This window comes from Echinops telfairi, unplaced genomic scaffold (assembly GCF_000313985.2).
Source record: "Echinops telfairi isolate 266 unplaced genomic scaffold, ASM31398v2 ScPeMD7_1;HRSCAF=3_0, whole genome shotgun sequence".
Taxonomy (NCBI): Eukaryota; Metazoa; Chordata; class Mammalia; order Afrosoricida; family Tenrecidae; genus Echinops; species Echinops telfairi.
Genome location: NW_022103896.1, coordinates 88,916,540 through 88,932,193, shown reverse-complemented (window position 1 = coordinate 88,932,193; position 15,654 = coordinate 88,916,540). Strand labels below are relative to the sequence as shown.

Genomic DNA, 15,654 nt, shown 5'->3' with positions numbered 1-15,654 from the left:
GCACTATGAGAGTTTGTGGTTTGTGGTTGGTGTGCTGACAGCTCACTACTCTTCATCTGGGCTCCACCATGGAGTCTTCTTTGTTGGTGTTCAGCTGACTTTCTCATTGCTTAGAGATCCAAATCTTCATATTTTCTCTTTGCATCTGTTTTTTCTGCCTCTTTGTTGAAGAGGATCATGTAGCACATCTGTGTAAGGCACTGCTTTTTACCAGCAGCTGTAGGAAATTTTTAAGACAGAGATGGGCTAAGGAGTAGTTATTCCATTTTGTGTGGGGTCACTACGATTTGAGGGTGGAAGCACAATACAGCAGCAGCTAACAAGAAAGGTATTTAATATGTTAATACTTTTTACCTTTTCTTATCTTGAACAGAAATGGAAATTATGTTTAGTCCAAAAGATACTTAGAAATAAGGAACTTGTAAGATAGATGGAATAGTTGCTATCTAAAGAGTTTCTTATATTGATCAAATAGCTGCACTCTTTGCTTTTACTTATAATAGAAAATCAATATTTTCCACTTGTGTGTGGTTGGCTCCTTACCTACATTAATAAGGTATCTCTTAGGGTTAAATAGGTAATGAAGGTCAGCATTTGAAATGCCCATATGTATCGGCAAATTGGTTTTTCTTCATCATAATAGATAAACAAAAGAAAACAAATGAATTATATGGATTAGTGGATTTATCTTGGTATGTAGCAAAAACTCTGAAACTTGCAGAGCTAGATTTTTATTTTCCCTTCAGCTACCAAATAAATAAACACAGTACTAGTGAAACTTTCCATAGTTTCTTCCTGACAATAACCAAGCAAGAAGATCTGCAGCACAAAAGGCATATTAGGTATAGACCATACCCAAAGGTCTTGATTCAAATGCATAGTAGCTACTGCCTTAGATATAGTTCTAGTAAAACTTGTTAATAGATTGGCTTTAGCCATCTGTTAATACAAGCTTTTTTCACTTCTCTTTTATTTTTAATCAATAATTTGTGAATTAATGAATTGTATATTTAGGAATTATGTGAGGATCATCTCAGTAACACCTTTTATAGAGAAATAAGTGGGAAGGTGGTCACTCAGGACTAGAACTCTCCATCTACACAATGGACAAGCCCCTCTCTGGATAGGATGTCAGGTTGGGAAAAGTGCTCTAGTGTTTTAGAAAAAAGGCGTCCTTTTTTTCCCATTCTTAACTGATCCCCTTATTGAACCATTGCCTTATTTTTTGCTATTTAAATTTATAGCACACAACTGCAATTTATAGTACTCATCAACATTTATAATCATTTTACTTCATGCTGACCTTTCAGTTAGGATCAGTAATATTTATATCATAGCATTGTATTATATGCTTTTCAGCTTCCACCCACCAGAAATGCTTGACAAACATTGCTATATAGTGTTATGAAATTATTACTGGTAGGAAATATGTTCATGATGTGTCTAAGAGATGCATTATTCCTTTTTTATAGATGCAGAGAGCCTTAAATGAGCATTTACTATCTATTGACCTCACACTCTTGGGGTGGTGGCTAAGTACATTTTGAAGCAGAAAAAAAAACCCTTCAAATTTTTGTGTTGCCTGGGATCAGGAAAGCTCATTACAATAATTTTGTTGTTGTTACTAGCTTCCATATCTCATACAATACGCTGTCTGGTTCTGTGCCATACCTATGCCTACCTGACTGTTGTCATCCTTAAGACTTTGCTTGGCCAGTTCCCATTGAGATCATTAGGTCTTTCTTCATAATCCACCTTAGTCTGTTACCTGCACTGATACCTGTTCAACATTACAGTACCATGAAAGTTTCAACTTGAGGATGGGTAGTGGCTTCCCAAGAAGTAGATTGGCCAGGAGTCAAACTTAGATCTCCCGTCTGGAAGGCAAAAGTTGTACTACTGAAGCATACATGACTCATACAATGATTTTATTTGGTACTTCCTAAAAGCATGTGACCACTTCAAACTATATGTTCAAATATTTTTAAACGAAACTGCAGGAATCAAGGAAGGTGTCATGAAAAAGTGGGATTGAAACTGGAAAGTTGGAGCAGTGGCCAGATGGGTTGACAAGTAGGACAGAGGTGTGAAGGTGTAAACCAGGAATCCTGATACGATGTTGGTGAGTGGGTCCTGTTAGCTGATTCTGAATATGTCCAAGGGTGTAAAGATACTCAATAATAAGAATGAGGGGGGCGTACCTTCTTAACTGGATTATGAAATTTGACTTGTAGAGATAGTTGGTCCAATTTACAAATATTTATTGAGCACTTAAGAAGCAAGCCTGGAGTCACTGGCAATAAGATACAGTGGCTTCCTTCCAATACAGGCAGCAACAAGGCTCAAGAGGTGTTTATTTTTAAATACGATTAAAAATATGCAACATAAAATATTTTCATTAAAAAAATTTCAACCCTACAAACTGGTGACAGCAATTATCTTTCCATGTAGTGCAGCCATCACCCTTATTTCCAAAAGATTTACGTCATCCCAAAGAGAAACTCGGCATCGCTAAAGCAATAACTCCTCAGTTGCCCCTCCCCTCAGCCTCTGATAACTGTTCATAACACTTTATGTCTATGCAATTTCTTATTTAATAAATATTTCATATAACATTTAATAAATATTTCATATAAGTGAGATCATGCAATATTTTTTCTTTTATGTCTGGCTTATTTCACTAATGTAATATTTTCTTTTCTTTTTTTAAACAGTTTTATTGGCAGTTGATCCACATATACAATTCAATAGTTCAATCATACAAAGAAGTTGTACAATCATTACCATAATCAATTTTAGAACACTTCTTCCTTGTACTCATTGTTATTAGTGTTAGAATAGTTATAACTATTATTTCAACTGTGGCAAAATATGCAGAACAAAACATTCTCAAGTTTAATAATTTCTATATGTGTTTTTCAGTGCCATTAATTATATTCTTCAGGTTGTGCAACTATTATTAATATCCTTTGCCCCCTAAGCAAAAACCTCTTTCTTCTTAACCCATGGAAACTATTGTTCAACTTTTTTAAAGGTAGTTTTCTTGATATAAAATTCATATATCGTACACTTCCATAGTTAAGCCACTTTAAAAGCGAGTTGTATATACATATCACAATTAGTTCTAGTGCTCCCTCCCACATTCATTGTCTGCTCCCCAGCCCCAGTAAACCATTGCATCAGCTATTCTCTCCATGCGTCCACTCCTGTGCTTCATAAACTGAGAAACCTAACAGAAAAAAATCAAAATCAAGTAGAAGAAAAAAGGGGAAAATAATATAAAGATTAAAATAAAGAGTAAGAAAGACCACTAGCAATATTTTAAAACACAGAGAAGAAATTTCTGTCATGGAACAAACGAGAAATATTTAAGCCTAGAATAAATTCAGATTGGATCAAGAATGAGGTCAACTGACCAACTATCATATTATTCCTTGGTTGGATCCACCATAATCAAGTACACAATAATCTCTGTCTGATAGTAAAGCTGTTTGAGTTCCTTGCCTGTGGCCAAAGGGGATCTACCAAAGGTTTAATCTGACTCAATATTCTGCAGTGGATTTTGGGTTCCCATTGTTCAGCATAACCTTCTACAAATAGAGTATTCACAATTTAAGCTCTGATACTTTCCCTTCATTGTATTTAGATTTTATTATCGTCATCTTAGGAACAAAAAGGTGGGTGGGCTTCTGTGATGTAGACTTAGTTAATGCCTCACTAAGATGGCTGCTTGTTTGAATACAAGCCTTTAAGATCCCAGGCACAATTCCAATTGATAGATAACTGGGCACCATCTGCTTTCTTCACCACACTTTGCTGAAGTACCCTTATCTTCAATAAAGGCAAGTATCGAGCAGGGCCATGCTATAAGAATTAATTGTTCTTGGATTTGGGTTAGAATTAAGTGGGAGCCCAGCATCCCTCTGCTTGTTCCTGGGTTATGAACGACTATAGTTTACTTTGGGGGTCATATTATGACAAAAACAAGTGCAGTAATAACAAACTACACCAAAGAAACAAAAAAGAAAAACATTGTCAATCACCCCCCTGGGGTATCAGGCTATTGCATTGCTAACATCAATACTTTATTCAATGGCATGGAATTTAAGGTATTGTTGATATGAGTTTATGCAAAGAGAGTCTAACTCTGAACTGCAATCCATAAGTTGTTACTTTACACAGTTTCATTTCTTGAGTGAGCTCTGTTTACCTGGGGTTTGGTGCTAGAAGAACATTTTCTGTAACACTCCTCACATGGGCAGATCCTTGCCTATGAGATTAATACCTCTCATATGGAGGCAAGGGGAGAATGGAGAAACTAGCTCTACGGTGGTTCTGAGTCCTCCTTCATTCGATGCCCACTAAGCTGGGGGCCCAACCAAGATCCAATGACCACCATTTTCACAGTCTTGGGGTAGCCAGTCCTCTGCTTTTTCTCCCATCGGGGCAATTCCATCTTAAATCCAATCATTACAGGTGGTTTCGGTGTCGGCCCAGTTGGTTCAGTCAGCTGTCCGTGTCAAGTCCTCCTGGTGTGACTCTGTGTTCCCGTAAGGCCCGTGTCTGAGGCCATCCTTAGTTGGGCATTTGGATTGCCTCCAGTGTCTTACTATTGTGAACTGTGCTGCTAAATCATGGAGAGCAGGCATCTACTCGTGTGTGTTTCTCATTTCTTTAGGTTATATGCCTGATAGTGGTATTGCTGTATCATAAAGGGCTCCAATTTCCAGTTACTTTCAGTATCATCATATTGTTTTCCATAGTGGTTGTATTTATATATAATTCCACCAGTAGTGTATATGAGTTCCTTAAGGTAATATTTTCAAGTTACAACCATATTGTAGCATGTGTTAAAACCCTTCCTTTTCATGGCTGAATAATATTTTACTGCTTATTTTGTTTATCTACTTACCTATTGATAGGCTTAAGAGTTATTAAACAATTACATATGTATCAACTGGGAAATTAATAAACAAAATAGAGGAATATTATTCATGTTTTAGATATCATGAATAATGCTACATATTCATGTTTTACTTATCATGATTAAATATGCACTAAGGAGGGTTTTGAACAACTTCACTAAGGAGGGCTTTGAACATGGTTTCTATGTGTAGGATCAGAATGGGGGAAACTAGAGGCATTAAATCTCTTGCCAAAGATCCCAGATGTAATTGTATGAGTAGGTAGAGAAAGATCAGGGCTAAAATAAAATAGAGCAAATAGGTGACAGGACATAGACCTGTGAGCTGATGTTTGAAAGCTGCCCCCTCCCCATATATCCCGTGCTCCATTCTTCCTCGTCACTCAGTTCACCAAGGAGATGGTTGCAAACAAAGCATGCTGGGCCCTGCTGACCCCCCACTGGTTTCCATAGGGTTTCCCTCACCAAAAAAATTTACATTATTCCTCGGACTTTGAGAACCATAAACATCCTTCTCTCCAAATAGCTTGCTTGTAAATGGTTTTTAAGTTTCTACTGTGTTCAGATCTGGTCCACCCAGGTAGAATTTGAGGTAAGTAAAGGCAATACTTTCAAACTGTGTGATAGGTTCCCATGGTACATTTCACTCTACCTATCTTTGTTCCATGACAGATTCCCAATATGTTAGATGATTTTGAATGTATTACCAGACATAAAAAGATTCTATAGGCAAATATGAATGATGCAGAAAGCATCAAGAGAAGATGGAAGCATACAAAGTCACTGTACCAAAGAGAACTGGTCAAAATTCCATCATTTCAGGAAGTAGCATATGAGCTAGAACCAATGATGCTGAAGGAAGAAGTTCAAACGGCACTGAATGCATTAACCAAAAACAAGGTTCCGGAAATTAATGGAATACCCATGGAACTGTTTCAGAAAGTTGAAGAGCACTGGAAGTACTTGTTTATACCAGGAAATTTGGAAGACAGCTGGCTATTGGCCAACTGAGTGGAAGAGATCCATATTTGTACCCATTCAAAAGAAAGATGACTCAACAGTGTGCAAACCAGAAAGATGTTTACTGTGTTATCAACTCTACAAAGGCATTAGGCTGTGTGGCTTATAATAAACCACAGAATCTTGAAGAGAAGGAGAATTCCAGAACATTTCATTGTGTTCATTTGGAATTTGTATATGGATCAAGAGGAGTTGAGCGAAAACAAAACAAGAAAATACTGAATGGTTTAAAATCAGGAAAAGTGAGCATCAGTGTCGTATCCGTTCACAATGCTTGTTCAATCTCTGTGCTGAGCAAATCATTAGAGAAACTGGATTATATGCAGAGTGTGGCATCAGGGTTGGAGGAAGGTTTATTAACAACATGTGATATGCAGATAACACAACCATGCTTGCTGAAAGTGAAACGAACTTGAAGCACTTGCTGATTAAGGATTATAGCCTTCAGTAGGAAGATAAGTGATCTTCCAAAAAAGGCCAAAATCTTAACTGGAAAAGTAGCAGTCTGTTTATCAACTGGTACTGACAAAATTGGATCTCCACCTGTAGAAGAATGTAAAAAGATCCATACCTTACCTCATGTACAAAAATTAACGCAAGATGGACCAAACCCCTAAATATAAAACTCAGAGCTATAAAGATCATCAATGAGATAACAAGGGAACACTTAATGATCTTATTGTAGGGCATAGACACACTGTCAAATATAAAGAAGAAAACGCGCACAGTAGATGACAAGATAGATGACTGGGCCCTACTAAAAATAATGCACTTTTGTGCATCAAGACATCATCTGAAAAATAACAAGAGAACCCACAGGGTGGGAAAAGTTTTGACAACAACACAAAGGAAAATTTTTGACAACAACACAAGCTTTAGAGTAATCTCTAAAATCTGTAGAAAAGTGAAATCCCTCAATAAAAATATAGATGAACAGCCTAATTAAAAAGTGGACAAGGGACATGAACAGACAATTCACCAGAGATGTCATCCAAATGGCCAACGAATATATAAATGATTGAGATTGCAAGCTATCTGGAAAATTCAAACCAAAACAACCTTTCAGTGACATTTACTGCCAAATTCAATAAAACAGAAAATAATAAATGGTGTTGGAGAGGCTGCTAAGAGACTGCTGGTGCAACTGTAAAAATGTACAACCACTGGAAAATACCAATAGTCTCCAATAGTCTCTGATAGTCTCCAAAGTCTGTTCCCGTTAATAAGACTATCAGAGAGGTTAAGAGAAGCCCAGAAGATAAAGCAAAGGACTAGAAACATGGGTTGGCAAACTTTTGAGACAAAAGAGCCAAATCTGTCCCTCACAACCATTTAAAAATTGTTCGCGAGCCATAAATGTATATATTACAAACAAATTAAATCACAACTATTCAAATAATATCCTTTAAATTTTTTTCAGTTTTACCGCAATCACATGCACATTCTGAAGCAGCCACATATGGCTAGAGAGCTGCAGTTTGCTGACCCAAGTGCTAGACTGCTGACGGTGTTAACTCGAGTGTAATGGGAGACAGTAGTCCACAGAGGGGGACAAGAAATCAAGGAACAAGTGCAGGGTAAACTATTGGGAGTTTGATTAGTGGTTTAAACTGTTGAACACAAAGTTGATGATCTGAAATATAAACCTCACCTGATTTGCAATACAAATTTGAAAAAATATAAACAGAAATAAATGAGTAAAATGTTTGGCACTTAAAAAAGATAATAGAACTTTTTCATCAGCTTTTAAAGTCCTCTTGTACATTCTGAAAAAGACTTTATGATAATGTTCCTTTACTCATAATAATAATCCAGTGCTACTTATCTCTATAGTGGTGGTTGGGGCTAAAAATTAGCTAAGGCATTTCTCATTTCCATATCTCATCATTTTGACTTGGGGTGTATACTGTATCTTGCTCTTAATAGTACAGCTTGATCGCATTCTATAGACATTCTTTTAAAGCATTCTTAATTTGGACATACGGTTTCTGGTATTCTTGCCAAATCATATTACCTATTTGCATGTTTCTTGGATAGTAAAAGGACATTGTGTAAAGGATGTTTTGGAGAGAATCTTTTAATTAGTTTGCATTTTAATCTGAAACATGCATTAAAGACATTTTATTATAAAACGGGAAGATAAATGTGGTTGATCCTTATAGCAGAACCATGTAGATGAATTAGCAGAGGCGGTGAATGCACTGATATTATGAGGTACAAGAAAATTTTGAGGTTCCTGAGTTTATGGGGTAGAATTTGAAAACTAGGTTATGTAGGCCTGCTTGTGTTGTGGATATTAAACAGATGAGGAAAAAACGGCCTCATGTCTTATATCTGGATATTAGTATCCTTTATAGAGCTGGGAAACTGAGAGGGGGCAAATGTGAACATGCGGATAAGTTACAGTATGCAGAATTTATCTTCTTTCATATTTTTTGTTGAATTAAATTTCTTCTATGAGTAATTGAAAGCATCATCATCTAGTACATTTCTTTAGAAGGAATTATTGTGAATTTAACTACCATTTGTTATTAGAAATCCAGTTCATTCGTGATATAAAGTCATATTTTTGGCCATATAAACAGCTACACTGGTATATGTTGGAGGAGAGCTGAGAGCACAAATTTACCTTCAACGTTTTGATTAGTTCTGCTTGGCTTGTAACAAAAATGCATAGGTTAAGTAGAGCAATACATTTAAAGTGACTTAGCAACTACTCTGCTTTTATATAGACTCCAAACCTGTAGCATTTGCTAAATAAATGTTTTAAAGAGGTCCTGATTAAATTTCAACAAGTCAATTCCCAATAAACTTATTTAAATATACCTTTGAAACTATGGCTATTATCCATAAGCACTATCATTGATTTGAGAAATTCCTTGGAAATTCTCATCCGAAGAGCACCCAAATTCAAATGCTATTCCAGATCACAACCTGGAAATTTCTATCTTCAAATTGATTTTTCTTGGAAGAAGTATATGCCAGAGTGCTTCTTAGAGGTAATGATAAGGAGACTTGGTTTTACATACTTTGGACTTATTTTCAGGAGAGACCAGTCCCTGGAGAGAGCATCATGTTAGGTAAAGTAGAGGGGCCATGACAAAGAGGAAGGTCCTTAAGGAGATGGACTGGCACAGTGGCTGCAACAATGGTCCCGAGCATAGGAACAATGGTGAGGAGCAAAGAGGACCTGGCACTGTCTTATTCTGTTGTGGCTAAGATACCACTGGTTGGCACTAACTCAATGGCACCTACCAACGACGCGTTCAGGCTCAAAAGATCCGTTGCTATCCAATCAATTCTGAGATAGGTGTGCCTTAAGAACAACAAAAAGACCCAAACTCACTACCATCTAATCAGTTCTGAATTATATGTTGGTTTATTAACAACAAGATGGTGTAATGGTTATGAGTTGGGCTGCGATCCTCATGGTCAAAACCACCAGCAGCTCTATGGGAGAAAGGCTGGGCTTTCTACTCCTGTAAACAATTACAGTCTCAGAAAGACGCAGGGTTCACTGTGTGTCAGCCTCGACTCAATGGCAATGAATTTAGTCTTTGAGTAGCCCAGAGGGCAGCATTCTACACCCACCAATAACTTTATGGGAGAAAGATGAGCTTTTCTGCTCCAGTGAAGATACACAGCCACAGAAACTCAAAAGGGATTGTCCTACTTTGTCCTAAAGGGTTGCTATGAATCAGAATTGTCTTGATGGCAGTGCATTTCATTTTTTAAGAAGACTAAGAAAATTATATCACTGAGAGAATTTATCTGTAGCCGATATGACAGAGTAGAATGCATAACCCAGTACACCAGTAGGGCTCCTTAGATACTCTGTAAGAAAGAGTCAAATTGCCCCATAAAGTTTCTAAGGCTGTTGGTGTTCATTAAGAAAGATTGCCATGTCTATCTAGATAAGACAGGTGGGATAAACAATCTGGAGGAGAAAACAATGGGATATACGGTTCTGGGGGGTCATGGGAGAGGGGGAGGTGGGGGAACAGAAATGGGTGTAACCCAGGGACAAGGGAACAGCACATGATCTAAAATAGATGACAAGGATGGCATAGGATGCCTGGTAGGGCTTGATCAAGGTAATGTAACCGAGAGGAATTACTGAAACCTGAATGAAGGCTGAATATGATAGTGGGACAAGAGGAAAGTAAAAGGAAATAAAGGAAAGAAATAGGAGGCAAAGCGCATTTATAGAGGTCTAAATACAGGCATGTATATATGTAAATATATTTATATATAATGATAGAGAAATAAATTGATATACATATATTTATATGTTAAGTATTAAGGTAGCAGATGGACATTGGGCCTCTACTCAAGTACTCCCTTAATGCAAGAACACTTTGTTCTAATAACCTCCCAATCGCTGAAGACAAAATGGGTGCATAAGCAAATGTGGTGAAAAAAGCTGATGATGGCTGGCTATAGCGTCTGGGGTTTTAAAGGCTTAAAGATAAACAAGTGGCCATCTAGTTGAGAAGGAACAATGTCCACATGGAGAAGCACACCAGCCTGTGTGATCATGAGGTGTCGATAGGATCAGGTATCAGGCATCAAAGACCCCCCAAAAAAATCATATCAATGTGAATGAGGGGGAGGGAACATGGAGTGGAGCCCCAAAGCCAATCTGTAGACAATTGGACACCCCTTACAGAAGGGTCATAAGGAAGAGACAAGCCAGTCAGAGTGCAGTATAGCAACAATGGAACATACAACTTTCCTCTAGTTCTTTAATGTTTCCCCGCCTCCACCCCCTATCAAGACCCCAATTCTACCTTACAAATCCAGCTATACCAGAGCATGTACACAGGTATAGATAAGAGCTCACAACACAGGGAATCCAGGACAGATAAACCTCTCAGCACCAATAATGAGAGTAGTGATACTAGGAGGGGAAGGGGAAGGTAGGGGGAGAAAGGGGGAACCGATCACAATCATCGACATATGACTCCGTCCCAGGGGCACAGACAACAGAAAAGTGGGTGAAGGGAGACATCAATCAGTGTAAGGCCTGAAAAAATAATAATTTATAAATTATCAAGGGTTTGCAAGGGAGGGAAGGTGGGGGAGGGAGGGGAAAATGAGGAGCTGATACCAAGGATCCCAAGTAGAAATAAAATGTTTTGAAAATGATGATGGCAAGAAATGTATAGATGTGCTTCACACAATGGATGTATATATGGATTGTGATAAGAGCTGTAAGGACCCACAATAAAATTATTTTTAAAAAGAAGAAGAAAAAAGATTGCCATCTTTCCTGTATGGGGTGGCTGGTGTGTTTGAACTTCCAGCCATTCAGTTAGTCGCAAAGTGCAGCCACCATACCACTAGAACCCCTCAAAATAAGTCTAGATCCTGGCAAAAAACTGTGAGAAGTGAAAGAAAGCTTTAAACCCTCTAGAAATAAGAGTGGAATTAAGGTAACACGATGGATGTGAGAGAATATGAGTCACCATAAAATGCTGCAGGTGATTTCTTATCATTTCATGGCTCTTACTAGAAAACCAACAAACTGCATGAGCGTTTCATTATCTATTGCTAGATATCAATCATCTTAAAAGGCAGAGGCTTTTTAAGTGAGAGGTAATTTCTCTTGTCCTCTGTTTCTTCTGTTTCCTGTGATACAGACTGGAATCGCTTCTGGTTAGTAGGTCCACGAAGCGTGACTTCTCTTGCATAGGACATGTTATCCTCCAAGGCTTCTTCAAATGGCCTTTCACTCCAGCCGGACAGCCATCGGCCTGGTAGTTTCAGCTCGTGGTTTTGAATTGCTGACCTTAACTTTTATGCACGAGGACTCCTAAGTTCCTGCAGGCAGGAGTCAATTTTTAGTAATTCATGATGTAGTGGATGTCATAAATAAAACATGCTGTCAAGTGCTTTGTTCAAAAGTAAAATGTAGCAAGAGGGGAGTACATAAAAAAATGACACAGTATCTAACTATATATTGAAAAACAATGCTCACAGTGCTTTGTCACTGTATTACTATAATGATCTTTTGGGAAAATATATTTTAATAACAATGTATGAAAATGTAATTGCATTGATTAGTATAATCAATTAATATCTGTATCTGCCACTGGTCCATGAAGGGTAACACTAGACTTAATTTTAAGTATTCCCAACATTTTTAGACCATGGTTCACAAAACTGTCTCTCCAAGTATGCATTCATGTAAGGCGTTTTCCCAGTTTGCTCTTTGGCACACCTTCCCTATGTCTGCCCTTCCTAACTTGAGCCAATCCATAACAGTTGCAGGAAAAATTTTCTAGGTAACCTATCATTTCCGTAGCTTCCCATTAGTCTCTTGTTGAATCTCTCCCAGATATTCAGATCTTACCAATACATTTCTTCTCCAAGGCGCCCATTCAAAACCTCTGTCTTGGTCTGTCCCTCCACAACCCTGCTAGTTCTCCCACTACAGTCCAGCTCGCCAGGTCCCTCTCCTTCAGAATTTAGATCTATGGTAGTGAGAAGTTCTCTGATCCAGTAGCTTGGTTCTGAGCAATATGTGCACCCAAAGGAGGGCCCCTAAGGAGGTAGTAGGAATGCTGGTGACTTACTGCTTATGTGTTAGTCTGCTAATCGTAAGGTCAGCAGTTCGAACTCACCATCAGCTCCACAGAAGGAAGATGAGGCTTTCTTCTCTTGTAAAGATTTACAGCCTCAGAAACCTAAAGTGGTCAATCCTATTCTGTTCCTTAGGGTTGCTATGAGCCAGAATTGACTCAATGGCAGTGAGTTTGGTTTTGGTTGAGGTTGGCAGTGTTAGACATCTTTTTAAGATACCATGAAAATATTTGTAGTCAAAGACTATTTTTATTCCCTTGAATTAAAAAGTGCATTTTGGTAAAGGAGAACTTCTACACAGTTTTCAAGTTGATGGTATAAGAACGAGAGGGAGACAACTATCAACAATGAGATACACTTACCAAGATCACCTTGATTCTTTTCTATCAGCCAGTAATGTTCTATCACTAGTAATGTTCAGAACTAGTGATTTAGATCCACACCTCCAAATGCAGAGTGAAGTACAAGCTGTGAGCCTGTGATAAGAGCACACAAAGTGGACCACAGGGGAAGGGGACTGCCACCTCACTGGAAGGACGTTTGGTGTGGGCATCAACACTCAATGAAGGGAGAGTACAATGATGCAATGATGTTAATAAAGATTACCGCAAGTATTCAGAAATGATGGAGTTATGTTTCAAGATATTTTGCTTTAAAAAGTAAGATAGGAGAGAGGGGACTATGGTGACCAGATCACAAGCACAAGAAGATCTCAGTAAATACTGAAAAGGTCTCAATAAGAGGGAACCATGTAAGCCAGAAAAACAACGTGCTCCCTGTCAACCAGAAAGATAAACACATCAAACGTTTCTGTTTTCAGTCAGAGGTCAGCAAAAATGACTGATTGCTTCTGACTTCTCTTCACCAGTGGCCCAAGGCTCTCCAGCACACGTTTCCTCCCTGTACACAAGCCAATTCTTCCCAGCACCTGTTTCAACATATCCAGCAAAATCCGTCTTTTGGCCGGCCACTGGGAGCCCTTTGTGAAGAGAAGACTTCCTGGATAGCTTGGCACAGACATCCTCACCACCCAAGCAAGGCTTTCACTTAAAAAAATATGTTTTCCTTTACTTCCTCTTTCCTTGACACTCCTCTCTGTATAAGCACCTCCCTCCCACCCCCACCCCACGCCCCACAGCAGGCGTGCCCACAGAACAACCCTGCCAAGGAAGCAGAAATCCCTACCCAAACTGAGAATTTTCTTTTAAGATTTTTGAATTTTATATTCTTTTCTAATTTCAATTTAATATATTCCTTTATGACACCCATATCCTCTTCTTGTGTGGCCCCTTTCCCTGTAGAAATGCAAGCCTTCCAGCCAGGGAGACATGGGAAAAACACATCCAAACCAGGTTGTTTTGCTTGTTTGTTTGTTTGTTATTTAAGCTAGGCTTGTTCTCCCTGGCCCCTGAGGGCGTAGACCCACCCATGTTCACACTTCCATAGCAACAGGGCTACGTATCCACACCCAAGCCAAGGTCCTGCATATATTTTAGTCAGTGCACATATAAATATCTTCCTCTTTCTTCTTCACTTTACTTCCTTCTTGCCTTTTTCTTCCCTCTTTATTTTCTTTAGCTTTCTCCTTTGTGCTTAAATTTTACTTAAGTATACATACATTGTGGTATTTATATAATAGATTGTCAATTTGGGGATTAAGAGTGCAGGGGTGGAGTCTAGTCTGTCAATCAGATCATAACCAATGATGGCTTTGTGTGGGCATTGGCTTTTGAGAATTCTGGGAAATTTGCTATTTCCTCCTTGGAGGCAGGAGACAACTCTCTCTACTTGATCCCTGGGAGACATTGCAGCTGACAAGACGCATGAAACTACTCTAGTGCTAAGAGCAGGAGAAGCCACATGGACCTACTCTGATGCCACCAGACCTCTGTAGCAGGAGAAGCCACGTAGAGGCCCCTGCCAGTGCTGAGATGCTTACAATGCCACTGCATCCAAAGACTTTCTATCCACTGGCCTGTGATTATCCTGCACTTGGCAGGCATCAATGCAAGTGTTTCATCAGTCTGAAGAGGACTTTATAGATTGGTATCAGGCATACAGGCTAATATCAGACATCTGGGCTTGGATTGGACTGGGTTGGAATGCTTTCTTAATGTACAATTACCCTTTGTATAAATTTGAATTCATGTACTTGTTTCTCTAGTCTACCCAGACTAATACACACATACATACATAAATCCTCATATTCTGGTTTGATTATTTGCTTGTCTTTTTTCTGCTGAACCACCCACTATCTCTTTCTGATTTCTCTCTACATCGATGAGTGAAATACAATTTCATGGCAACTATTAAGTCTCATTACCCTGCTTAAGACACATTTCCCATTATTTTAACAAACATTTTGATCTATCCAGCTGCCCTCTCTCTAGTACTACTATTATTTTTATTTTATTATTTGTAACCCACTTCCCACTCCACTGCCCTCCTATGCCCTTTACCCGTATCTCATCCTTTTTCTTCTTTCCCATGCCACATGTTTTATGGCTTCTGTTAGACCACTCCTCCATAACTCAAGAGAACCAACTTCTCCATTAACCACCCAGCAGTCCACACGCCACTAATATCTGCATCACAATGCCACGGAAACAGCAGTTAACCATAGTACTCTCAAAATATCGAGAAAAACAAACTCAAACAACCAAAAGTCACCCACATCCAAGGGAGTACTCTGAAAAAGAGGCCCTGGAGCTGCCAGAAAGAGAATACAAAAGAATTTTGTTTAAGTTCCTTCAAGAGATTTGGGGAACACTCATGAGAACAATGGAAGCAATTGAAAAGCTAAAATCCTGAGACCAAAAGGAATCACAACAAGGAAAATAGAGTCAGTGAACTTGACGCCAATTACTCTGACTGCAACCAATCAGAGTAACAATTCAAAAAATAAAAATAAATAAAAGGGAATCAGAAGAAATCTTAGAATGATAGAGGACACTACCAGATAAAGAACCTATGGGAATCCAGTTTCTCTGATGATTTGCTCAGTGTATAGATTGAACAAGAAGAGTGAGAGGTCTTCCGGACACAATCACAGAAGACAAAATGGATGCATAAGCAAATATGGCGAAGAAAGCTGATGGTGCCCAGCTATTAAAAGATATAGCATC

The 15,654-nt window shown here is 38.5% G+C and overlaps 1 pseudogene; it reads right to left on the bottom strand.

Moving 5' to 3' along the window:
* Positions 1-110: 110 nt before the first annotated feature.
* LOC101649662 overlaps positions 111-15,654 on the bottom strand; it is a 25,899-nt pseudogene continuing 10,355 nt past the window's right edge.